Genomic DNA, 26,377 nt, shown 5'->3' on the forward strand with positions numbered 1-26,377 from the left:
TCAGTATAAGATTATAATTACAGGACATTCTCCATCCATTATTTTCCTGATCTCCTGATTTCATTAGGTCGCGTGCACAACATCAGTGACTCTCTGTGGAGATGGTGTAGTGATGACGTGTACTAGTGTGTGCTGTGAATTAATGACTGTGTATGGTGAAGGAAAACATGAAGTTCCATTGCTGTATGGCCATGATATGTGCATCAGTGCTTTGCCGATTCAGAGGTCGAGTGTCACAGCACCATGGACAGTGCTGTTGTGTTTGTGTGTATGAGTGCTGCACAACTGATACACAGAGAACGCGTCTCTTTAGTTTAATCTTGTAAATAAACATTAGGGCCCGAATTTAATTTCCCCGCTCTGAAGGGTAGCAACATCAAAAGGTCAGAGAGAGAGAGAGAGAGAGAGAGAGAGAGAGAGAGAGAGAGAGAGAGAGAGAGGGGAAACGAATTACCTTGTTAACGGCTTCCAATTTATTTCTGCTTAAGAAAGAGTCTAAAAATGAGTGGGGGAGCTGGATCAAGTAAGAAACCAAAAACTTACCATTACCATTCGGAATGGGAAGAGGAGGACTTTTTAAAAAAAAATGTCATATTCCAAATGTTTTTGTCTGATTTGCTAATCTACCGTTGCCATTCCGAAGAAAGGAAATGTGGAGCGACACTTTTGGACTGTTCAAAACTACGACACTGACTTTCCACTGAAAAGCGAGCTGAGAAAGAAAAAGGTGAAGGAATTAAAATCACAGTTGTGTGAACAGCAGTCATTTTTCTCACAGTTAACCTCAAAAGCGAAGGCAGCCACCGAAGCATCGTTCAGGGTGAGTCATGCCATCAATAAGAACAAGAACTCCTTTAAAGATGGAGAAATGGTAAAAGAGGCATTCATTAAAGCAGCTGACTCATTGTTTCGGGACTTAAAAAAAAAACAGCGATATTAGCTTCAGTCAAAGCTCTCCAGCTATCAAGGAATACAGTTACACGGCGCTGTGAAGTAATGGCCAAGGATTTGACACAGCAGCTTTGGAAGGACATCGCAGACTGTGAGTGTTTCTCTCTGCAATTGGACAAGTCTACAGATGTAAGTGATACAGCCCAGTTGTGCATTTTTATGTGGATGGTGTTTTCTGATATGATTGCAAAGCTGCTAACAATACCACCTGTGGCAGGATGGTCTGCTGTCCATCCTTTCCCCCCCTTCTTCTGGCTTGATTTGCATCAGGTGTGGGTCCATGGTGCTGATTGCAGGGAGGAGCCGCAGGTATTATAGCTGCTCAGGTATTACCTTGTTCAGTTGCTGTCTCGTCTCCCTCGGGCTGGTGTACATGTGTGGCATGGTGCTTTGTGTGGCCTGAACAGCGTGACGGTTGGTGTGGCTGCTGTGTCGGATTTCTTCACCTCTCCCAAAATTGGTGTTGGCCTGCTGGCTGTGGCTGTGTGGGACCCGACTTGTCCGCTGCTTTCCCGTGCTGTCTAGTACACTTTCCTTAGGTATGTTTACTCTAATCGGCAGCTGTAACTAAGCTTGTCAGCTGACCACTAACTTGTATTTTTCTGGTCTCTCATCAGCGTTTCACTGCGGCCTGCTGCTCTCCTCCTTCTCTCCGTGTGGTAGGTGGCCTGTAACTAGGCTACTCCGTTTCCCTTCATGAATTTTTAGCAGGTTTGTAATTGTTGTTTATGTGTGCACGCTTTGCAGGCACGTCTTGGCCTGGCTGTGCGCTGTGGTGCTCCACTCACCGGGACTCTATTGCTGTCTTTTCTGGCCTGTCTCGAAGTACAGTTACCCACATCTGATCGTGGTCTTTGTTTTACTTTCATGTTCATTTATGATCACCTTCAGTGACATGCTGTATTCTGCGGATTTCCATTATTGCTGTATGCTCGAACACGTGACCCAGGTCTGCGCCAATCAAAGTGGGTGGCTCTGATTAATTTTCCTTATTAGCATTTTGATTGGGTTTTGCATGTTTCCTTTTTTTGAGTGTATTGTAGAGCTCCCCTCAGTAATCCTATCTATGAGGGTAGGGCTTCCGGGTTCTTCTAATATATTTATCTATGTTTTTAACCCTAATTTAATCAGTTTCAATTGTAGCCTTGGACCTCTCTTTTAAAATTACCCACATGAATTGTTTAGTACATACTTATAAATTCCCCTTTAACTTATCTTTTTAATAAAGACTTTTAAACCCACTTGTGTGTATGAATTCCAGAGAATCAACAGTTTTCTCCCTTCAAGGTACGTATCAGATTAGAAATAAACTACACAACACCGAGTTTTAAGAAAAAATCATTCTCAATTATTTACTTAATGAAAAATGATGAAGACAGTAGTAAAGGAAATGTAATATGAATGTTTAAACTTTCAAAACAAATATTCCTTTCCCAGAAAATACTAAATAAAGGCAGTCTCCCTCTTTAAGCAGACAGAATAAATTCTCCCTTTTCACAGGAGATAATGTACCTTAAATAAACTCATAAAACACCTTTATATGGCATGCCATTCAGGAAGTTAATATTTGAATATGTTGAATGAATCTTGAATATATTGAATGGAACTTTGAATATATTGAATGAACCTTGAATATATTAAATGGAACTTGAATATATTGAATGAACCTTGAAAATATTGAATGAAACTTGAATACATTGAATGAAACTTTGAATATATTGAATGGAACTTTGAACCTTGAATATATTGAATGAACCTTGAATATATGGAATGAAAGTCTGAATATATGAAGTTTTGATTTACTCAAGTCAAGTTAAGTCAAGTGATGGCCTTCTGAATTTGCTGGCTTTACAAAATGGCATCACCTGACATTTTTCAGTACTTTACTGAACTGGAAAACTTTTTTGCTACGTTTTCCACTCCAAATGACACCAACACTTTGGAGACTATATCACGTCATATTGAGGACAATATCTCCATTATTGGGTCAATTATATTTCTTATGAGCAATGATCAACAAAACATTGACCCCTTCACTGATGATGGAAATCATGGAATTGAACTTTTTGTCTGAGCATGTGACCTGCTCGAGAGACAGTCCACCTGCTAAAGTAATTCAGTTGTTTCACTACTCTGTATTCATACATTGGCACATAAACCCCCAGATAGAAATAATGTGACTTTGAATTGTGTAAGGGACACTAATGGACAAAAGGTGTGTACAGGTCCTAGGAACTAAGATTTTCTTTCATAACAAAATTTGATGACCATTTACATATGTGCCATGTATATAAAATTCAGTTGTGAATGAAGTATTCCGTTCTTTTTGTCAAGTAAAAGCATACATGAGTCTGACTCTTTCAGTTGTACTTTTTAAAGCATAGGATTCTCAAACTTTTCCACTTCCTGGGCCCCTAAACTGACACAAACTGAAATGAAAAGGACCTGAAATCTGTTTATGTTTAAGAAGAATTAGGTAAATGTACCTACTGTCCACGACAAGTCTAGGATGCACATTTACCATAGATGCTACAGACACTATAAACCAGTCCATACATAGAACCATAATCAGGCCATACACAGAAAATACAACATGCTGGGCTTTTGTGGAATTCAACTTTATTTTGGTACTCCTCCTCACATTATCTTTACTTACTACTTCTTCAAGGGGAAAAAAAAAGAGGGAGTAATCTGCGTTTATCACTCAACTGATGCTCTGGGTCATATCAGAGTGTTGAGATAAGTGACATACATTTTCAGTTCTCAACATAAAAGTTCATCCAGTGCACATGATCCAATTAGAAACACAAAACCATGGCTTGAAATATATCTTCGAAACTTAACAAAGAACATTTTCAACTTATCTATCTTCATGTCTTTATTCAAGTAAATACTGTCACTAGGAAAACCAAGAAGTTACAGCAATATGTTTTTGGTAAAACAAACAAAAGGATACTCATTATAACTGAAGCTCTGAAAGCCCTGCATTATACCTTTCACGCTCTTCCAAACCCTGGTGAATTGTTGTAGCATGGCAGCAGGATTTGTAGCCTAAGGAAAGGAAAAACATGTACATGGAACTTCTTGTAATCAGGTTGACCAAATGGTTTGGTGTTGGTAAGAGGCAGGCACAGGAAACTTATAGTAGTCATGGTGTTGTTGCAATTATCCAATGAAAAGAGGAACAAATATGACAAAAAATTCCAACTTGTACCTGCATCCTTCCACAGCTGGCTGGAAGGCATCCATTATTGCCTGCATTACTCTGTCAGAATCCCAGTCACAGCCAAATTCCAAGGCAGACCTAATAGCTGGGCGTGGGCGGCCTGGCTCAGGGGAAGAGTGGCCGTCTAGCAACCAAAGGGTCGCTGGTTCGATCCCCGACCCCAATGACCATGTCAAAGTGTCCTTTAGCAAGATACTGAACCCATAATTGCTCCTGATGAGTAGGTTGGTGTTTTGCATGGCAGCCTCCACCATCAGTGTGTGAGTGTGTGTGTGAATGGGTGAATGAAATGACACTGTAAAGCGCTTTGAGTACCGTTAAGGTAGAAAAGCGCTATATAAAATTGAGTCCATTTACCATGAGGCCATTTTCAAAAAGCCAAGCTTTTTTGGTACGCCTTGGTACATGTGTAGCGTTGTCATCTGGCAGGAGAATTACCTCCTTGAAAAAGGACTGGGCCACAGAACATGAACTGCCTTGTGCCTGAAACCTTCGAAACATGACAATAGCAATAATCCATCCATCCATTGTCTTCCGCTTATTCCTACATTAAGGGTCGCGGGGGGGCTGGAGCCTATCCCAGCATCAACAGGCGAGAGGTGGGGTTCACCCTGGACAGGTCGCCAGTCCATTGCAGGGCCAACATACAGAGACAAACAACCATTCACACTCACACCTACGGTCAATTTAGAGTATTCAATTAGCCTAGTCCCCAATTGCATGTCTTTAGATGGTGGGAGGAAGCCAGAGTACCCGGAGAGAACCCATGCAGGCACGGGGAGAACATGCAAACTCCACACAGAAAGATCCCGTGCCCGAGCCAGGACTCGAACCCGGAACCTTCTTGCTGTGAGGCGACAGTGCTAACCACTGCACCATCGTGCAGCCCAATAGCAATAATAATAATAATAATAATAATAATAATAATTCTGTATCGAAACAAGCAGTGTTGACGGGGATCTTATTTTAGTGGCAAGTAGTAGAAAAGTGTTAAAGTGTTTATACACTTCAGGTCACCAAAGACACAAGCCTGCACAGAGTAGGTGCATTTATTGCCTACTGATGATACAGAATAGCTCCTAGTTCTAGCTTTACATGCCTGGTGAAGATCAGAACTAAACGAGCAAACATACCTGAAGTACCTTCAGGCTCAGGCCCTAATTATAGCCCTAATTATAGCATTAGGGATGCACCAATACCACTTTTTCCCAAAACAAATAGATTACAATTTGAGTCGTCAAATTGAAATTGACATTTTGCAGGAGCACAAACATACCCCCCCCCCCAACCACTCATCCATGAGTCTAACTCAGCCATTGGAGAGAGAGAGAACCTCGCGTGTCTCCTCGCTTCATTCAGAATCCAAACGCGTGCATGTCCGTCACATCATTCTCCGTGAACTTTGTGAGAGAATATCTCCATCTGCTGTGGAGCCTCAAAGTGGCCGGTGGCAGGATGTCTGACAAAGCTTTCGGACAGTCACAGCCTGGGAGAAACACCGGCTGGCTTCCACCGCCTCGACCTCCCGACACTGAGCACAGACCACCCAGTGATCGGGGGGTATCGGTCGCGGACCTTATCTGGATCGATCCATCACTGTCAGAATCACGTCAGAACAGCAGCAAGTTGAACCTCCGTCCTCTGTGGCTACTTCGTGTTCGCAGCTGTTCGAGCTGCTTGCGGGGATCAGCTGACGCGGCGCGTAAAGTGCGCAAGTTGGTCACGGTTCTTTGTTTCAGTGGACTTTTAATGCACAAATATATAAACGCAGTATCTGTATTGGTGCATCCCTACATCTTTATATGCACTCTACTGAGAGACGTCAAGTTTTATCCTGCCCAATGCCCATTATTACCTTTCCTGTCTTGGCCCCTTTCTTTTGCATGGGGCATGGGTACACAGGGGCTGTTGTGGGGAACTGCCGTGATGTTGATTGTATAACGGCATGAACTGTTAAAGGCCTGGGTCTGCCCCGACTAAAAGCAGAGCAGACTGCACAATCATTTGTGAGAGTATTTATTATGTCCTCGTTATTTAAAATAGCTGCCACCAAATTGTGAGCTGGCTGACTCATGTCGCCCGCTGCATCCGCACAAGATCCAACGACGCAAGATGAAAGCCGTGATGACCTCAGTCAAGTTCATTCAATATATTCAAGGTTCATTCAATATATTCAAGGTTCATTCCATATAGTCAAGGTTCATTCAATATATTCAAGGTTCATTCCATATATTCAAAGTTTCATTCCATATATTCAAGGTTCATTCCATATATTCAAGGTTCATTCAATATATTAAAGGTTCATTCAATATATTCAGTTTCATTCCATATATTCAAGATTCATTCCATATATTCAAAGTTTCATTCCATATATTCAAGGTTCATTCAATATATTCAGAGGTTCATTCCATATATTCAAAGTTTCATTCAATATATTCAAGGTTCATTCAATATATTCAGTTTCATTCCATATATTCAAGATTCATTCCATATATTCAGAGTTTCATTCAATATATTCAGAGTTTCATTCAATAAATTCAGAGTTTCATTCAATATATTCAAATATTAATTTCCTGAAGGGCATGCCATACCTTTAACCCTTCAATGAATAATTCAGTAACCCTTAATTGTCACTTCCAAATCACTTCAATCAACTGCGGGCCCACAAACACCTCAAGGCACTATGCTAAAGATGGCAATTAAAATTACTGTAACTAATGAGTACCCTAGCAGGCCTGATGCGATGCTTGTGTTCGTGGAGGCCCAAAACTTAGTGACCGCTTCACTCTTCAGCAAACAAAATGAATGGATAGTACCTGAATCTATGTGTCTGTCTCGTTCTCTGGTATTCACACTTCACACTTAATGCAGAAATCCTTCCCGTTTCTCCCCAGGCAGTCTGTCACCCTCCTCCATGGCTGTCGTGCAAACAACCACAAATGACACACAACCCTGGTTTGTACACTCTTGCAAAAACTCAGAAAACCTCTGAGTCTCATTCAATCTATCGGCATCACTCATAGCTTGTCCCTCCCTCTTTCTTGTCCCTCGGAAACACACCTCAGACCCAAAGTTAGTCCAGTTGCCATTTCCCCCATAAAAGCTGATTGAATGATGAATTTCAACTCTTTTAATCTCACTATTTATGACTTTTAAAACTAAACTATCCTACAAGTTTTATTTTTCTTTTATAACCAGGTTACAGTATTATTACTTGATTTGCTTTCTTGTGTTTTCACTAGTTTATTTTGATTGCTTTATTTGGTTGTTATATTTTGATTGTGGTTTTTTGGGGGGCCTACCACTTATGTAGGCCTACCAGTGAGAGTCTGTGGTTAAAGTGTGCAGCATTGGAATTAAGTGTTGTTGACTGATGGATTTAATTGTCTTTCATAAAACAATTGAGTAAAGATAAAACATATTTTACTGTAAATCCACATCTGTCTGGGTGCATTCAGACCTGCGTCCCTCACTAATTTCCTGGGGGTTCCCCCAGGTGGCGTTGTTGTGCAAAAGTAAAAGGAATCCAGAGTCTAATCCATTCACACACCATCACCTTTCCCCACTACGCCACACACCCATGAAGGGACACACACAGGGAGAGGATTTTTTCAGTTTTTCAAAAACTTTTAAGGCGAAAACCCAGCTCTCAGTGTGCAAATTGGTGTCAATCACCACTGACAGTGCTCCTGCGATGGTTGGCTCCTAAAATTGATTTATTGCCAGGTGCAAGGAAGACGATGCTTTCCCCGACTTCCTTCATTACCACTGTATAATACATCAACAAGCATTATGTGGAAAAATGCTAAACATGAAAGAGATAATGGATGTGACAATGAAGGTTGCCTGTTCTATTCAAGCTAGAGCTCTTCAAAGATGACTGTTCCGTGCGCATCTGGAGAAGGCAGACTGCGACCTCTCTAAGTTGTTGCTACACACTGATGTGAGATGGCTTAGTAGGGGGAACTTCCTGCAGAGATTTCAAGAGCTCTGTCTGGAGATAAAGGATTTTCTCCTCAATGCTAAACATACAGAATACAACAGACTAAATGATGATCAGTGGTTGCAAGACTTGGCATGTTTAACTAATCTGACCAACATTCAACATGTTGGTCAGATCATGGGCTTAATTTTGAGCTGCAAGGAAAAGACAAAACCTTGGTTGTTCTCTCCTGGCTGAAACCACTGACATTTTTGTTCAATATTTAGCTACTAGGAGGCACTAGCTTTCTTTGTGAGCCTCATGGCTTGTTTTGAACCCCATAGGCGGCCATCTTGATTTTTCTTTATGCATTGTGAGCCATTGTACAGTAGAACCGAGCAGGCAGGGGATCACGTTCATCGTTTCAGGGTTCTGTGTCCTATTGAAATGTATGAACTTAAAAACGACCTCCCAGCCAGTATTTTCAATTAATGTGTACATGCAGGATGATTATGTACCAGCTGATATGAGTTTTAAACAGTTGTACTGGGGTTTTTGGTAAGAATAAACCACCTAGTCAGTTAGCTTCAGTGTATGTTAGGAATAGCTTGTAATCACACACTAGCTTCTCATTCTTTCCCACTGTCATGCCATTAGTTAAGGGTATTTTCTATTGTGACCTAAAACTTGTCACAACATGTTGAAAGTGCCTTATTAAGAAGAAGTACACAACTTTATTTTCATTAATTGATATTTTATATGCAATTTATGTTACACGCTGTAGATAAATTTATGCATTTGCAAGGTCTAGTAGCAGCTCAGCTTAGTATAACAAGATGAACTAGTGCAAGGCCGACCACGAAGTATTCAACGGAATGTTCTGACCCAGGTCTCACTCCTCCCCTGCAGCTTACAAGACATAATAATTACAGAAGTGTATGTCAGTCTATGTGTATTATATTATGTAACCTGCTAATTTCTTTTCTGTTCTTTTCTGCCGCTCCTCTACAAATGATGGACATTTATTTCATGGTGCTAATCTCACCCAGTTAATCAATAAATCTACAACAGTTGATCCTTGGTCTTCATCTTTATTAGATTGGATACTTGTTTCAAATCCCAAGAGGATAAATAAATCTGGGATATTGTCGGATTGCTTTCGTGATCAATATTTTATATATTCTGTCTGGAAAATTAAAATTACTCGATCTCCCCCTAAGTACATTGAATTTAGGTAATGTAAAAAATTGACCAGAGACCTTTTTATAAATGATATAATCAATATTAATTGGGATAGATTCCAATTAATTCCATACGTGGAGTCACGATCCCTGTCTCGTGTTTCCTGTTATTTTGTAGTCATGTCCTGTCTTCCTGTCCTCCCTCCTGTGATTACCTTATGTGTCTCACCTTGGTGATTGCACCACCTGTGTCTCGTTTCCCCTTGTGTATTTAACCTCTGTGTTTTCCCCTGTTCGCTGTTTGGCCATTGTTTTGGATTTTGCACCAATGTGCCGTCGTGGAGTGTGTTTCTCACTAACTGTTTGTCTCGAGTCACCAGTCACAAGTCTCCAGTCCCCAATCTCCAATCTGCAGCCTCAAGTCACCATCTTCCAGTCTCAAGCCGTCAAGCCATCAGTCTCCCGTCTCAAGCCGTCACAAGCCTCCAGTGTCCCCGTCTACCGTCACAAGCCTCTGTTTTCCCAATAAACCTCTTTTGTGCACCGTCTCACACTCTGTCCGCTCCTACATGTAACACGTGGATTTCTTTTGTAGCGAAGTGGCTAATGTAATAAATAAACATGCCCCCATGAGAACTATTACAGCTAAAGTTGTACATCTGCCCTGAGTTAACTCTGATCTTATAAGCCTCTTCAGGGAGAAGGATATAGCTTGAGCCAAATATTGCTCATCCAGACAATCCAATGACTGGGAAATATATAGACTTTTAAGGAACCAATGTAAAACAAAATCAAGGAATGCAAAATCTAATTTCTATAATGAGAGCGTTTCTCAAAATTTTCACAACCCTAGACAATTTTGGAGTCATCTGAACAATATTCTCAATATAAACGGCAAAAGCTCTATCAGTCAGCTTCATAGCAATAATAATTATATTTCAGATTCCTCTTTCATTTCTAATGCTTTCAATGAACACTTCTCATCTGTTTCTTGTACACTGCATACTACCCTTTATAGTATGACTGGTCATGCTATCACTCCTCTAAATAGTTCATTTTCATTCAGGAAAATTATGCCTCTTGATGTTTATAATGACATTTGTGATTTGAAGGAGAGCTGTAGTGCTGGTGGTCTGGAAGCAAAATTTGTGAAACTTGCCTCCACTGTATTGATGTATCCTTTGGCTGATTTATTTAATCTCTCCTTGTCCACATATTGTTGTCACACAGCGGTGAGGTTGTCATGTCCTGGGGTTTTTGTCTTGTCACTTCCTGTTTTATTTTGAAAATTTACTCTCCTCGTTTCAGGTCACTTACCCTTCCTCATGTGTCACCGGTCTGTCTCCCTGATTCCTGATTGTTTCCACCTGTTCCCTGTTCCCCTCATGTGTTAAAGTCAGCGTCTCCGCTTTGTCTTGTGCCAGAGTGTTTCGTCTTTGATGTCACCCCAGCCCGTCGTAGTTCATAGTCAAAAGCCTTGTCACGTAAGCCTGTGTTTTTGCCTCGTCATGAGTGATTTTTTTGTTTGTACTTTTTCATAGCTTAGCTGTTATGTCATAGCCATATTTGTTTCCTCCTTGGGAGTGATTTTCTGTTTCCTTATTGATATTAGAAATCTTGTTAACCTCCGTGTTTTTGGCGTGTGTGATTTATTTTCAGTTTAGTGAATTCATAGACTAGTTTTTTCCTCGGTAGAGAGTGCTCTTAGTTTTTTGTACTTGGCTTTTCTTTTCCTCTTTGAGAGATTTTGTTGGTTTATTTCTTTAGTGGTTTTTCAATCCTCTTCTGGAGTGGCTTTTCTTTTTTTATTTTCTCCTTCATGTCTTACTTTCATAGCCTTCATAGATTTTCATAGCCTGATATTTTATCACTCTGTTGAGAGGTTTAAACAGTTAAATAAAGCCTGTTTTGCACCATACCTCTGCATCTGAGTCCTGTTTTGAGTCCAGGCCTGACAGTACACTCTGGGCAATATGGACTCAGCAGAGGCTGGACATTGGCTGTGGGTTCAAGAGGCCCGTCTCTCCCATCAGGAGGATTTCCAGGGGGCTATGGTCAGCTCACTTCCCAACTACAGGGCCTGCATGACCATTTGGTTCAGAAGACCACAGCTCCTGAGACTCCAGCAGCTGCTGCCGCAGCTGCTCCAACCACAACAGCATCCCACATCGGAGGTTGTAGTAAGTTAGCTGAGCCTGAGAAATATTCTGGGGAACTGGGATTGTGCAAAACTTCTCGCAGCGACTGTTCAATCCATTATGAACTAACCCCCCATGCTTTCCCCAATGACCGCTCCAAGATTGCTTTCATGACTTCCCACATGCGAGGAAGAGCCAAAGCTTGGGCCTCAGCAGAATGGGCTCGGGACTCTTCAATCTGCAGCTCTCACAGATTTTAAAGCTGGGTTGATGAGGACCTTGGATCCAGTTTCAACAGACTGGGAAAAGGCTCGGGAGCTGAGTGGACTGAGGCAAGGCTGTAATTCTCTGTGACTATGCCATTCACTTCCGCACCTTGGCAGCTGAGAGAGGGTAGAATTCCACTGCTCTTTATGACAATTTTCTGAAGGGGCTGGCAGCCCCTATTCAAGACCTCCCGGTACCTCTGGAACTACTCCCTGATCGCGCTCGCCATCTGGACGGATAACAGGCTTCGTCAGCTGAGACAACAACGAAGTGGCAGGTCTACCTTCACGGAGAGACCCCTGCGCCCCCAAGCACCAGGAAGATCTGCTTCCCTCCATTCACTGCTGGATCAACATTAGACTCCCATGGAGGGAGAGGAGGAGCCCATGCAGCTCGGCAGGGCTCGGCTTTCTCCAGAAGAGCGTAGATGTCTCCAGGAGGGTCGGTGCTTCTACTGTGGACAGTCAGGTCACCTCGTCACCGCCTGTCCAGCCAAGAGACCCACGGTGGTGAGTCAATTCTCAGCTCCACGCTCTGCTTCACGAACTCTCACGACTGTTAAGGTAATACACCACACTGCCACAGAACTCAAAGCACTCACAGACTCAGGGGCAGATGAGAGTTTGATGGATTGGGGTCTAGCGGTGGAACTGGGCCTCAAAACTGAACTTCTGGCCAAGCCAATCAAGGCCAAGGCTCTCGATGGTCGAGAACTTTTCACCATCACACACATCACTGAACCCTTCAAGTTGAACAAATAAAAGCTAAGAAGCTCTCTATGCTCCCTTATGTGCAAGTCCCCCTCTCACACACTCGTTCTGGGGGAGCTGTGGCTGTTTCACCACAATCCCCATGTGAACTGGAGAACGGGAGAAATCGTGGCGTGGGGAAAAGACTGTTGACTGCCTGGTTCAGCATACTCAAAATGTTGTGGCAGAGGATAGCCATGTTTCCAATAACTCAGCCACAGACTCAGTTACCCAGACCTGAGCTCGGTGCCTTCTTGCTACCACCATCTTCGGGAGGTTTTTAACAAGACCAAAGCTATGTCCCTCCCCCCCGCATCGGCCGTATGACTGTGCTACAGATCTGCTCCCTGGCTCTAACATCCCCAAGGGCCGTCTTTACTCTATCTCCGGACCAGAGAAGGAAGCCATGCGGGACTACATTGACACCTCGTTGAAGGCCGGGTTAATCTGCCCCTCATCATCACCAGCAGGTGCCGGGTTCTTCTTTGTGGGTAAAATGGACGGGTCCCTAAGACCTTGTATAGACTACAGTCCTCTTAAAGACATTACAGTAAAAAAACGTTATCCACTTCCCCTCATGTCGTCTGTTTGACCAGCTCCAGCAGGCCAAAGTATTCACTAAGCTAGACCTTCGCAATGCTTACCATTTGGTCAGAATAAGGGAGGGTGATGAATGAAAGACTGGGTTTAACACCCCAAGTGGACATTATGAATATCTTGTCATGCGTTTTGGACTCACAATGCACCAGCTGTGTTCCAATCCATGATAAATGATGTGCTCAGGGATTTTCTAGATAATTTGTCTGTGTACCTTGACAACATACTGAGATACTCACCTGACCTTGACTCACACCGTGACCATGTTACAAGACTACTAAAAAGACTGTTGGGAAAACAAACTTTAGGTCAAAGCCGAAAAGCGTGAGTTTCATGCCGATACATCTCCTTCCTGGGCTTCATTGTAGCCCCTGGAAGAGTGCAGATGGACCCGGCAAAAGTCAGCGCTGTGGCTGAGTGGCCTACACCTGATAGCGAACCTGAGGAACTGCTGAACCTTTTTTGCAGCTAACTTTTACAGGCGGTTCATCAGAAGCTTTAGCGCAATAGCTGCTCCTCTCCATGCTTTTACCACCTCATAGGTGCAGTTCCATTGGTCTCCGGAGGCGGAGGCTGCCTTCCAGACTCTGACACTGCGGATCAGGCATGGTGAGAATGGGGGCTGTGGTGAAACGTTGCTTTAGTTTGTAGTTGAATTTGATGCCTCCAACGAGGGGATTGGAGCGGTTGTCTCTCAACGGTCAGAGCAAGATGGAAAAATGCATCCCTGCGCCGCCTTGTCTTGCCGCCTGTCCAAAGCAGAGCGGAACTATGATGTTGGCAACCGGGAATTACTGGCGGTCAAAGTCGCTCTCAAAGAGTGGAGACATTAGCTTGAGGGGGCCAAACATCCTTTCATTGTCTGGACTGATCATAAAAATCTGGAGTACATCAGAAAGGCTAAAAGACTAAATTCTCACCAGGCTAGGTGGGCACTTTTCTTTAACTGCTTTTCTTTCTCTCTTACAGCTCAGGGTCCCGAAACGTCAAACCTGATGCCCTGTCTCGACTCTTCGACCCCGAGCCTGTTGCCAAAGAACCAGAACCTATCCTTCAACTTACCTGTGGTTGGAGCGGTGACTTGGCAGATAGAAAATGAGGTTAAGCAGGCCAATGGTGAGGGTCCGCCACCTAGTGGGTGCCCTGAGAATCGTTTTTGTTCCGTTGAATTGCACCCACAGGTGATCCACTGGGCCCACACTTCGCTCCTTTCTTGCCATCTGGAAGTTCTTAGGACAAAGTTTGCCATTTCCCAAAGGTTTTGGTGGCCGTCCATGGAGCCGGAGGTCCGGGAGTACATAGAGGCATGCTCAGTCTGCACCCGAAACAAGACCACCACCTGGCCACGCATGGGACTTCTGCAGCCGCTTCCCATTCCTTCCAGACCGTGGTCCGACATCTTGATGGACTTTGTCACGGGGCTCCTGGTCTCTCAAGGTAACACCACAGTTCTTACTGTGGTGGACAGATTTTCCAAGATGGCTAGATTAATTGCTCTGCCTAAACTGCCCTCCGCTAAGGAAACGGCGGATTTCCCAAGGACATCGTCTCTACTGGGCCCCCAGTTTGTTTCCCGGTTCTGTCGGCTCATCGGAGCTACAGCCAGCCTGACCTCAGGCTATCATCCGAAAGCCAACGGCCAGACTGAACGCCTCAATCAACTGAAAACCGGCCTCCGGTGCCTTGTCTCCCAGAATCCCTCGACATGGAGTAAACACCTAGTCTGGGTCGAGTATGCCCACTTCTGCCATCGGTTCCTCTCCTTTTTAAATGTGTTTTCAGATATCAGCCCCCTGTCTTCGCAGACAACGAACCCGAGGTGTCGGTGCCCTCAGCCCATGCCATGATCCGACGCTGTTGCCGCATCTGGGAAGCTGCCCGACAGGTGTTAGTCCGTCAAGGAGATCGGGTCAAGAAAGCCGCGGACCGCAAGAGACGGCCTGCTCCCACCTACCAGCCAGAACAGTGAGGTGGAGGTCCTTAGCTGAAAGCCACAGATTTCCCTCCAAGAAATTGGAACCACGGTTTGTGGGTCAGTTTCCCATAACCAAGATCGTTGGTCCCGCAGCCGTCCGCCTTCGCCTGCCCTGTTCCCTCTGTGTTCACCCGACCTTTTTGTCAGCCAGGTCAAGCCTGCTAAGTAGAGTGATATGGTCCCAGCCGCCGCCCCACCACCGCCACCAGAGGTTGTAGACGGCGGTCCAGTGTACAAGGTTAAACAGTTGCTGGCAGTTCGCAATTGTGGCCGGTGTCGGCAGTACCTGATGGACTGGGAGGGGTTAGGGTCCAGAAGAAAGACAATGGATTCCTGCACGCTTCATTGTGGACCCTGGCTTGATAGAGGATTTTCACAGGGACCGTCCTGAACAGCCTGGGCCGTCCGGAGTCGGCCCCAGAGAGGGGGGGTACTGTCACACAGGAGTGAGGTTGTTGTCTCCTGGGGTTTTTGTCTTGTCACTTCCTGTTTTTTATTTTGAAAATTTACATTTCAGGTCGCTTACCCTTCCTCATGTGTCACCGGTCTGTCTCCCTGATTCCTGATTGTTTCCACCTGTTCCCTGTTCCCCTCATGTGTTAAAGTCAGCGTCTCCGCTTTGTCTTGTGCCAGAGTGTTTCGTCTTTGATGTCACCCCAGCCCGTCGTAGTTCATAGTCCAAAGCCTTGTCACGTAAGCCTGTGTTTTTGCCTCGTCATGAGTGATTTTTTTGTTTGTACTTTTTCATAGCTTAGCTGTTATTTCATAGCCTTATTTGTTTCCTCCTTGGACTGATTTTGTTTCCTTATTGATGTTAGAAATCTTGTTATCCTCCGTGTTTTTGGCGTGTGCGATTTTTTTTTTTTTTTTTTTATTTTCAATTTAGTGGATTCATAGACTAGTTTTTTCCTCAGTAGAGAGCGCTTTTAGTTTTTTGTACTTGGCTTTTCTTTTCCTCTTTGAGAGATTTTACGTTGGTTTATTTCTTCATTTGGGGTTTTACCTTCTTCTGGAGTGGTTTTTCTTTTATTTTCTCCTTCATGTCTTACTTTCATAGATTTTCATAGCCTGATATTTTATCACTCTGTTAAAAGGTTTAAACAGTTAAATAAAGCCTGTTTTCACCATACCTCTGCATCTGAGTCCTGTTTTGAGTCCAGGCCTGACAATTGTATTCCTTTTTAAGGAAGTGTGCTCGGGTTGTTCAGTTTTTTTTTTGTGTTATTTAAGGGAGACCCAACTGATGTAAATAATTACAGACCAATTTCTGTAATCGCAAAATTTTTTGAAAAACTTACCTTTAATCAATTATCTTATTATTGAAGCTAATATTCTATTACCATCTCAATCTGGCTTCCGACCCAATTTCTCCACAGCTACAGCTCTTCTTAAATTCACAAGTGACTTGTTTTCAGTGTTTGACCTTGGCCAATTTACTGGTGCAATCTTCATTGACCTTACAAAAGCTTGATATGGTGGGTCATTATCATCTTCTTGACAAACTCCATATTAGTCTTAATTCAAATGCTATCCTTTGGTTTAACTCTTACCTTCACAATAGGCCTCAGTATGATTTATGTTAATGGTTGTAATCTAGTCACGTCTGTTGAAATGGGTGTTCCGCAAGGCTCTATATTAGGTCCACTTTTTTCCATTTTCATCAATGATTTATCTCAGCAGTGCTCAACCTGTCATGTTCATCTCTAGGCTGATGACACTGTTATTTACCATTCCAGTCCGAATGTATCACGAATCCAGTATAATTTACAGAATTATTTTGATATTGTCGCGCACTGCCTTAACCACAACGGGCTTGTCCTTAATATGAAAAAATCATGTTCTGTTGTTTGGTACTAGATATGGTTTATCACACTCACCAGAGTTTTTACTTATTTTTTAGTGATGGAACTCCTTTAGGGAGAGTTGATGTATTTAAATACCTTGGACTTTGGATTGACACTGAGCTCACATTTAAACCACATATAGATAATATTTGTAAGTGAATTTGTGGCTGGGTTCTCTCTACCGTTCCATTAACTGTTTCTTATTTCATGTCAGGAAAAGAATCATTTCTCAACTCATACTTCCTATACTAGATTATGCAAATGTTGTTTCCCAAAACACCACAGACTCCATTCTCAAACCTCAATATTTTATATAACTCGTTATGCAGATTTGTTTTGAGATGTCCATTTTGTACACATTATTGCCTCATGTATGAGGCCCTCAACTGGCTTAATCCTAAATCCAGACGTCATTTTCATTGGTTCTTGTTTCTTTTTAAATGTAGCTATTCAAACGTCCCAACATATTTAAAACAGTCCCTGGTCCAGTATACATCTTCATATCTTCTTAGACATCTGACAACACCATTTTTCACAGTCCCTAAGATTCATAAAGAGTTAGGGTGCAGATCATTCAAATACAAAGTGCCATCTGATTGGAATAATCTCCCCACCTTTTTAAAGTCCGTCAATTCTTTTTATAACTTCAGATCAAATTTATTTTCCCACTTAAGAACAAGCTGTTCTTGTTTTTCATAATTTTATGGTATTTTTTAAGCCCAATGGTATTTTGATGCTTCTGTTATAATGTATTCCCTTGTAATTTAGGAATATGTGAATATACATATATGTATGCGTGCATATACATAGAGTATAGTTTGTATTGTTCCTGGTTTCTTTACTTTGATTGTAACCTATTATGTGAGAGGTTGTGAAGAGGTGGGTGGGGTTGTGGTAGTCGGAGAACGGTATAGCAGTATGTTGTCTGTTGTTTCTTATTGTAATGATTTGTATGTATGTATGCGTTGTATTTATGTTCCGTGTGTCTGTGTTGGGACCCCCTTGAAAACGAGATGCTGCATCTCAAAGGGCTATCCTAAATAAACTGAAATTGAAAATATATATATATATATATATATATATATATATATATATACACACACTCCGGAGGCGGCATGGTGGTGCAGTGGTTCGCACTGTTGCCTCACAGCAAGAGGGTTCGGGGTTTTGAGTCCCGGCTTAGGCATGGGATCTTTCTGTGTGGAGTTTGCATGTTCTCCCCGTGCCTGCATGGGTTCTCTCTGGGTACTCCGGCTTCTTCCCACCATTAAAAGACATGCAACTGGGGACTAGGCTGATTGGATACTCTAAATTGACCATGAGTGTGAATGGTTGTTTGTCTCTATATGTTGGTGGGGTGCAGCCCGCCTCTCGCTCGTAGTCGCTGGGATAAGCTCGAATTGTTACCTTAGATGCTGGCTCTATGGTAACTTTGTTTTGTCATTTTTGGTCCAGTCGTTACTGGGTTTTTGTGTGCTTGTAGGGCAGGCGGTTGTATGTCTGGTAAATTGATTGGGGAGCTGCACCATGTGTTTTGGAGCTGTAGATAGTTTTGTTTTGTGCTTAGCAAGGTCTCATCATTTTTTTTTTTGCACTAACAGTAAAACAGGGGTTTCTCTTGTAGGTTGTGGGGCACTTTGCTTTAGGGTTCGTGTCTTTTTTTTTTTCTCTTTAGTATGGTGAGAGCAGTTGTCTCCGGGGCACATCCACTGCTGCAGGGGGGTCGCCAGTTTTGGTTGCTCCGCTGGGCTGTTGGCCTGTAGTGCTTAAGTACCCACCGCAAGTTTCACACGAAGACTAGGGTTGAGTTTAGCCAGCTCTGGGTTAGGCAGTTAGGAGGCTATTCCCTGTGGGAAGGCTACTAGTGGCCTCAGTGCAGTTGGATGGTGAGTACCTTGTTTTTCTGTTGGCATGGGCTTTGTAATTTTGTTTTTGTGTTTTGGGCTGAGTTTTTTGAGTCTCCGACTATAGCGTTTGTGAATAACTGCACGAAGGATCAGCTGACTGAGATCGCGGGTCACTACAATATTGTTGTGGGGAAAGAAAAGAGTTTGAAGGAGAAACTTAAACAAACCGTTTTGTAGTCTTTGTTAGACCAAGGAGTGTTGCAGAAGTTTGAGTCTGTGATGGATTTATTTATTATCCGCCCCGATGAATGCAACATCTCCCACCTTCAGCAGAGTGGGTTGTTGTGTGTCTCAGCAATGAGCTGATTTCAATTCCAGCAAATACTCTCTCTGCCAGCTGGTCCAGAAGCTGGTCATCAGCCTCTGTCTGTATCTCCACCTCCGAGTCATATCCTCTTTGTTTGCTGTCGGATGTTAATCTCTGCTGTAAATGGCTTTGGGGGCAAACAAGTCAGTCTCAGACCCACCACCGTTAATCCACATCGTTGTGTGCATAAATAAGGGGCCTCGAGCTTATGACTGCTTCCGCTTCAGTCAGGATGGTACAAATTTCCTCAAATTTGAGCTTAGCCCTCCCCAGCACCTTTCTTAGAATGACCTTGACTGACCTTACAAGCCTCTCCCAGAATCCACCCCACTAGGCTGCTCTTTCAGCAATGAACTGCCAGGTGATGCCCTTTTCTGAGAAGAACTCTCTTACCTGTGGCTCTCTGATGCTTTCCCAAAGCTCCTTCAAATCTTGATTAGCTCTCTTAAATGTCTTGGCGTTATCTGAAAAGACCACCTTACATAACCCTCTTCTTGAAATGAATCTTGTCAGGTCTAGCAGAAAGTTCTCAGTGGATAGATCAGACAATAGCTCCAAGTGACAGCACAAGTGAACAGTGTGATGTATGATTTTTGTCATGGTGTCCTGCCCCTCCACATAGAGTGGCCCTGCAAAGTCTACGCCTGTGACCTCAAATGGTGGGGACTTGGTTATTCTGTCCTTTGGCAGTGGTGCAGTAGCCTGTTGTCCTGCCTTTGAATTTTCTGCAAAGTATGCATCTTGACACAAGTTTCTTGACTATCTGCCTTGCTCTCAAAATCCAGTATCTTTCTCTGGTTTGCACTAAAGTGTCTCTTACACCTGTGTGCATCATCTTCTCATGTTGATACTGCACCACATTTCTGTGTATCTGTGGTTGATGGGCAAAATCCATGGGTGATTTCTCTGTAAGAGAAGCCAGAGTGCTGGAGCCTTCCTCCCACACTATTTCTCCAGATATGTAGCAGCCTGGAATGTAATAATAAAATGTAATAAAACCCAATAATGTAATAACTTCACTAATAATGTAATAACATTATGTCACTGATATTGTAATAACAATTTTACAGATAATGTAATACCTTATTACGTTATTTATTACATTTTCAGGAGGTTTTTTGTTTCAAAACTGAAAATGTAGTTCTACATTTTATGTTTGAGAATCTAAGAATGTTATATACACTGGATTTGAAACAACAGAATGACTATTGCTTCCCTAGACGTACCTCTTCACTTCACAGATTTCCAACAAATCACTACCTCATTAAAACAACCACAAACCAAAACAACTTTCACTAACACTTCATTTGGAGAGACTATACATAAGCATTCATAACACCTGACATAAACATAGGCCTACAAATCCACTCATAAATCGTTATTCAATTTCAATGTCAAATTGACATCTCTATGTCAAGTGACATAGTGGCCAGTTTCTGTCATATTGGTAGATGAGATTTAGTTGTATAAATAAAGATTAAACAAAATAAAAATCACAGAATTTTAATGCAATTGGCATGGTCATTTTGCATGTTTCTCATCTATAAAGGCAGGAATTGAGTGGTTTCAGGTTTGCCGGAGACAGAGAAGAGCCCAATCAGCTGCATCTAAACCTGCAGCTAACCAGCATGCTCCCTACTCAGCCTGCCCCTTCCACAGACACCCTGGACCCTCACCCCTGCTTTCCCTCTAAACCAAAATAAAACACATGAACTCCAACTGTTGCTTCCTCGTTTGTCCACATTTGGGTCCTCATACTGCCGTCTCTAAACAGTATGAAGTTTAAATTCAGCAGGTGATTGAACAGGAGAAACAATTCTAGAAAAAGTCTAGTTGACATAGTTAGGTGAACAGTTTTCGTAAGTGCTGTGTTCACGGACCCCTAGTATAAAATTGGAAGCCCAAACGAGGATATGTTTTGGAAGCAATTAACTATTAACTTTAATGACTTAAACAACATTGTACAGTGAACAGTGGTTCATTCAACTTACTGTAACTTACATATCCAGTTAGTCCATCAGTTTCAAAAGTAACGTAATATAACAAATAACTTGCAATGCTGAAACAGTCATTTAACAGGACATTTTCATCGGAGGAGCCAAGAAAAGATCAAATTGCAGCTTCACAAAAAATTAAAATAAAAAACAAAAAAACGCTGAATGTTTGACTGTTGCGATATCTCGTCTCTCTTTCTCTGGTCAAACATCTCCACGGCGTCAGTAGGATGCCACAGGAACAATCTGAGACAACACGCCCCTGAACAAGCATGATAGACAGTAGCAAGACCCAGTCAATCTGTGGTTATAAAAGGTCCCTTTATGAAGATTTAGTGTCCCTTTCTGGTAAGTTGTGTCCCTCTGTGTTTATTTTGTGTCCCTCTCTGGTCATTTTATGTCCCTTTATGCTACTTTTGTGTCCCTCTGGTCATATTGTCTTAATATTGTTGCCTTCATGGTTCTCTGTGTCTCTTATGAACTTTTTGTGTCTCAGTATGATAGTTTTGTCACGATCCCTGTCTTGTGTCTCTGGTTTTAGTTTAGTCATTTCCTGTCTAATTTTGTAGTCTTGTCTGGTCTTCCTGTCCTCCCTCCTGTGATTACCTTATGTGACTCACCTGGTTGATTACCACACCTTTGCCTTGTTTCCCTCCTGTATTTAACCTTGGTGTTTTCCCCTGTTCGGTTTGGGTCATTGTAGTATTTCACTATGTGCTGTCGGGGTGTTCTGAAATCTTTCACTACCTTGTCACGAGTCTCAAGTCCCCAGTTTTCGGTCTCAAGTCTCTGGTCTAAAGTCTTTGTTCTTAAGCCGCCAGTCACACATCTCCAGTCTCAAGTCAGCAGTTCAAGTCGCAAGTCTCAAGCCTGCCTCAAATCACCAGCCTCAAGTCACAGTTCTCCACCTGTCTCATCAATAAACCTCTTTTGTGCACCCTCCCATTCTCAGTCTGCGATTGGGTCTACCTTCCTCCACCACGTTCCGTATGTTTTGTCCCTGTATGCTAATATTTTGTTTCCACAGTCACTTTGTCTTTTTCTGCTAAGTTTGGGTCCTGTCTCTCAGTCTCGTCATTTTGTGTCCTATTATGCTCATTTTCTCTACTGTAACAATATACAATCTATTTCTAGTATATGTTTTTCACTTCATATCTACCAAACTCAGATTTTTAAGCACAAGCCATGCTTTCATCCAGTCTGCACATGTAGAGAGGAGCTGTTTGAGTCGACTTGACAAGCCACTAAAGCAACCAGATGATTTATATAGTTTCATCACACTGATGGTTGGTTCTTTTTCCTGGTCCAGTTTCAGACTGGCAGCCAATGCATCTCACACAAAGATCTCAGGTGGGAAAGATTTGCACAGATCTTTGAACAGATGAGAAACCCTATTGAGTGTTCCTATCTGTTGTAAGATGTGGAGAAGGGGAGAGAACCACAGGCAGATGGTTAGTAGTGCACTGCAACAGTGTTCATTGTAGACTGAGCAAGGGGTAAGGTGAGGAGAGGTCGGATCCAGGGAGGAGCGTGAGTCCAGAGACGGAGAAGAGGCAAGTGGAGGGAATCCAGGGGGAGAGGCCAAGTGGGGGTTCCAGGGAGGTGAGTGGGTCCAGGGACAGTGACGAGGAGGCAGGGCCAGGAGGCTGGGTAGCACAGAAGGATAAGGTGAGGAGATGAGAGATACAGGAGGCAGGTCACAAAACGAATGCTTGCACACAAATCTACAAGGGGCCTGACGCAGTTACCACTATGGAGACTGTAAAGATCTGGCAGTGTGGGATGAGGAAGCCAGAGTATTTAAGCTGGAGGAGTGATGAGTTGATGGAAGGCAGCTGAGTACCCTGCACACCTTTTGCCAATCCCTGAAGCACCGCCTGCAGTGAGCATCGTGAAGGAGAGAGAAGAGGCAGAGCGCAACACTAACATGCTCATATCCATCTCAAGAGTGAACTTGATGATTAGTTTCAGCATTTCCATGGGCAGGGTGACAGGGGATCTCAGAATTTGATACATTGACAGGAGATTCAGGAGAAGTAACCAAAGGAATGTCAAGAACAGAACCACCATTTACTTCTACTTCACATGCCAGCCTTGGTGCAGCTTGTCTTCTTTCTGGGATCCATGGCATTTCCTCTTCCTGAATACTCTCTATGTAGGAGCTGACAGGACCAATAAGGCTGACATAGTGATCCCCATGCACTTCTGCAATGTGACCAAGAATCAATGTGGGCATTTTCTCATGGTATCATTCAGTGGGTGAAACAACTGGAGTAGCATCCATGCCAAGAGTTGAAATAATTAGAAACTGATTGTGGAACATTTGAGCAGCTCGTTGGAGAGTGATGACATCTCCAAAAGTCCCAGGCTCACTCATATGGTTTATGTAGTCATTCCAATTTCCATCTGCAAAACAAGATAATGATGTACCATCAACAGCAAAGGGATTTGCAGCCAAATCTGATACAATCTCTTCTCTCAAATTTGCAGGTGACCAGAATATTCCCAGGTTTGTTAACTGATCAGCCATAGCTGCAAACTGGCAGTTTCCATCTGGGAGAGGATCAAGCTCCACTGTCATTCCAGAAGAAATGAAGGATTCAACACAGTCTTGGTGGGTATAGGGAATGAGAACGTTTTTTTCTTGTCTTATTCTTCTTGTGGTCATTTAACTGAAAAGATTTCTTTCTAAGTTTTTCCTCACGACGTGTGATACTGGTGATGTCAGCTACTGAAAACCACCTTTCTTGGGAGCCATCTGGTCTTTGAAATTGAACCTTGTACTTGGACAACTTCAAATTTCTTTTGGCAATGGTGCCAGGCACAACAGCATGCTTCTTGGTGACACAATGTTTAGTGTCCTTTATTTTGACTAAAATCTGTTCATGGACATGGTATACTGAGACAGGTGTGGATCTCGAGGCTTTGAGAATTAGTCTATCCATGCACTTCTTGTTTGCTCGACATGCTCTTTCCCTAATCATTGATCATCTATGGTCAAATGATTGTCGTTGCCTCCTGGTAGGTAAAGTGCTAATGAAATCACCTGGATTGGTCTCTCTTTCCACCTCTGAAAGATCACAGTCCAGAGGTTGCATGACATTATTGCTTTTTCTGCCATAGTAGACCTGAAAAGGTTAAGCCCAGTGCCCAGAGCCCAGTCTTCTTGGGTCTTCATTCAGTACTCTGGCATAGGCTGGTAAATGGCTCACCCAATTCTCTCCTTCACGCTCTAGGTTCAGCAGGTCATACAAAATCTTTTTTATGCAATGATCGATGCATGCACTTTAAAGCTTCACTTTAAGGGACTGCATGAGTTTCATCACAGCACCACAGAACTCTCTACCTTGGTCATGATGTATTATTTTCAGAGGCCCAAGTTTACTGTAGAACGAATTCAAGTGGTTGGCTATTTCACTGCTACTTTTCCCTTTCAGTGGCTCAAGCCAGACATATCTACTAAAGACATTTTGCATCGTTAGAATATATCTGTTTGTGGCTTTGCCATAACATACTTTCCATTTATTCATATCCACAAGATCTTGTTCAAGGCTTGTTCAAAAATCTGGACTGAAGGTGTTGGTAACGTTTGGATGTATCTAGAACACCACGACTCCTTTCCTCACTAATGCCTGTGTGGTGTTCATTAAGCCACATCTTTAGCTTTCTTGTCCCAGAGCCATTGTCTCCTCTTGGCCCTTCATAACCAGTGCTGGGATAGAGGCTTTTCGAACAACAGTCTTCCTGTTAAAAAGGACCGTCTGGCCATCTTCATCTAAGGAAAACTTTTCTCTATTCCTCCAAAACCTGATAATGGCATTACACTGAACTTATGTACAACTTGCCACTGGAACACTGAAGTCCCCTTTCAGCAGTTTCAGGATAACCTCATAGCTCTCCTCATCCACAGGCTGCTGACCAGAGCCCGTGCACATGGGCAAAAGGGCCAGGAGAAAAATCAACCAAAGCCTCATTGCAATAAGTCTGTGAAATTAATGTTTACTATCAATATGTTTCATCTCTTCCCTGTCTTTTATTCAATTAAAAATGTTAACAGAAAACCGTATGACCACATGCAATCATTTTTATATTATATGTGTAAAGCAAACAGGTAAACATATGTTAGTCTTCTCTAAAACATCTTTTTCACTTGGAAAAGAAAGTCCACCCTTGAACGGTCCACAGTGAAAAAATGCTGGGGAACCCCTGTCTTAACCTATTTAGAGAAGTAGCCAAGCCTTTGCAAAAGTGTCAAGAAGTTAGCATCTGTAAGAACTAGCATGTAGCAACATGGACAATAAAAACTAGTCTAAAGCCTACAGTACACTATTCATTGTCATCGTCGTCATGCTCCGCTTATCCAGTTTGACCGGGTCGCTGGCGCAGCTGCCTCAGCAAGGAAGCCCAGACTGTACTCTCCCCAGCCACTTCCAACAGCACTTCCAGGGGAATCCCGAGCCGTTCCAAGACCAGCCGAGAGATATAATCCTTTAGCGTCCTGGGTCGGCCTCGAGGCCTCCTCTTAGTTGGGCATGCCTGGAAGACATCCCAAGGGAGGCGTCCAGGAGGCATCCTCACCAGATGCCCAAACCACATCAATTGACTCCTCTGGAAAATTAAGGAGCAGCGGCTCTACTCTGAGCACCTTCCGAATGACTGAGCTTCTCACCCAATCTCTAAGGGAGAGCCAAGCCACCCTGCGGAGGAAACTCATTTCGGCCGCTTGTATTAGCAATCTCATTCTTTCAGTCATTAACCAAAACTCATGACCATAGGTGAGGGTTGGAACGTAGATTGACCGGTACATCGAGAGCCTCGCCTTTTGGCTAAGCTCCCTCTTTACCACGACAGACTGGTTTAGCACCTGCATCACTGCGGATGCCGCCCCAATCCGTCTGTCAATCTCCGGCTCCATCCTACCCTCACTCATGAACACACAGTGCTCCTCCTCAATTTGAGGTTTGACTATTGCCCTGACCCTTCTCTCCAGTACCCTGGCATAGACCTTTCCAGGAAGGCTGAGGAGTGTGATCCCCCGATAGTTGGAACACACCATCTGGTCCCCTTTCTCAAAGATGGGGACCACCACACTGGTCTGCCTCTCCAAAGGCACCGCCCCTGATGTCCACTCAATGTCGCAGAGATGTGTTGACTAAGACAGTCCCACAACATCCAGAACCTTGAGATACCCAGGGTGGATCTCTGCCACTGCGGAGTTGCTTAACTGCCTCGGTAACTTCTGCCCCGGAGATTGGACAACCCCCCCAATACTCCCCAAACTCTGTTTCTTCCATGGAATACATGTTGGTGAGATTGAAG

At 43.2% G+C, this 26,377-nt stretch overlaps 2 long non-coding RNA genes across 2 annotated transcripts; both read left to right on the forward strand.

The window, feature by feature from the left end:
• Positions 1-699: 699 nt before the first annotated feature.
• Positions 700-25,084, forward strand: LOC147258443 (uncharacterized). The gene is made up of 3 exons (XR_015116958.1): positions 700-820; positions 23,549-23,672; positions 24,969-25,084. It is a non-coding gene; the product is annotated as an uncharacterized LOC147258443 (long non-coding RNA).
• On the forward strand, positions 1,314-2,183 carry LOC147258444 (uncharacterized). The gene is made up of 3 exons (XR_015116955.1): positions 1,314-1,490; positions 1,569-1,610; positions 1,699-2,183. It is a non-coding gene; the product is annotated as an uncharacterized LOC147258444 (long non-coding RNA).
• Positions 25,085-26,377: the final 1,293 nt, after the last annotated feature.

This window comes from Aulostomus chinensis, chromosome 7 (genome assembly GCF_037954235.1).
Source record: "Aulostomus chinensis isolate RoL2024-O1b breed Wild chromosome 7, RoL_Achi_v1.0, whole genome shotgun sequence".
NCBI classification, from domain to species: Eukaryota; Metazoa; Chordata; class Actinopteri; order Syngnathiformes; family Aulostomidae; genus Aulostomus; species Aulostomus chinensis.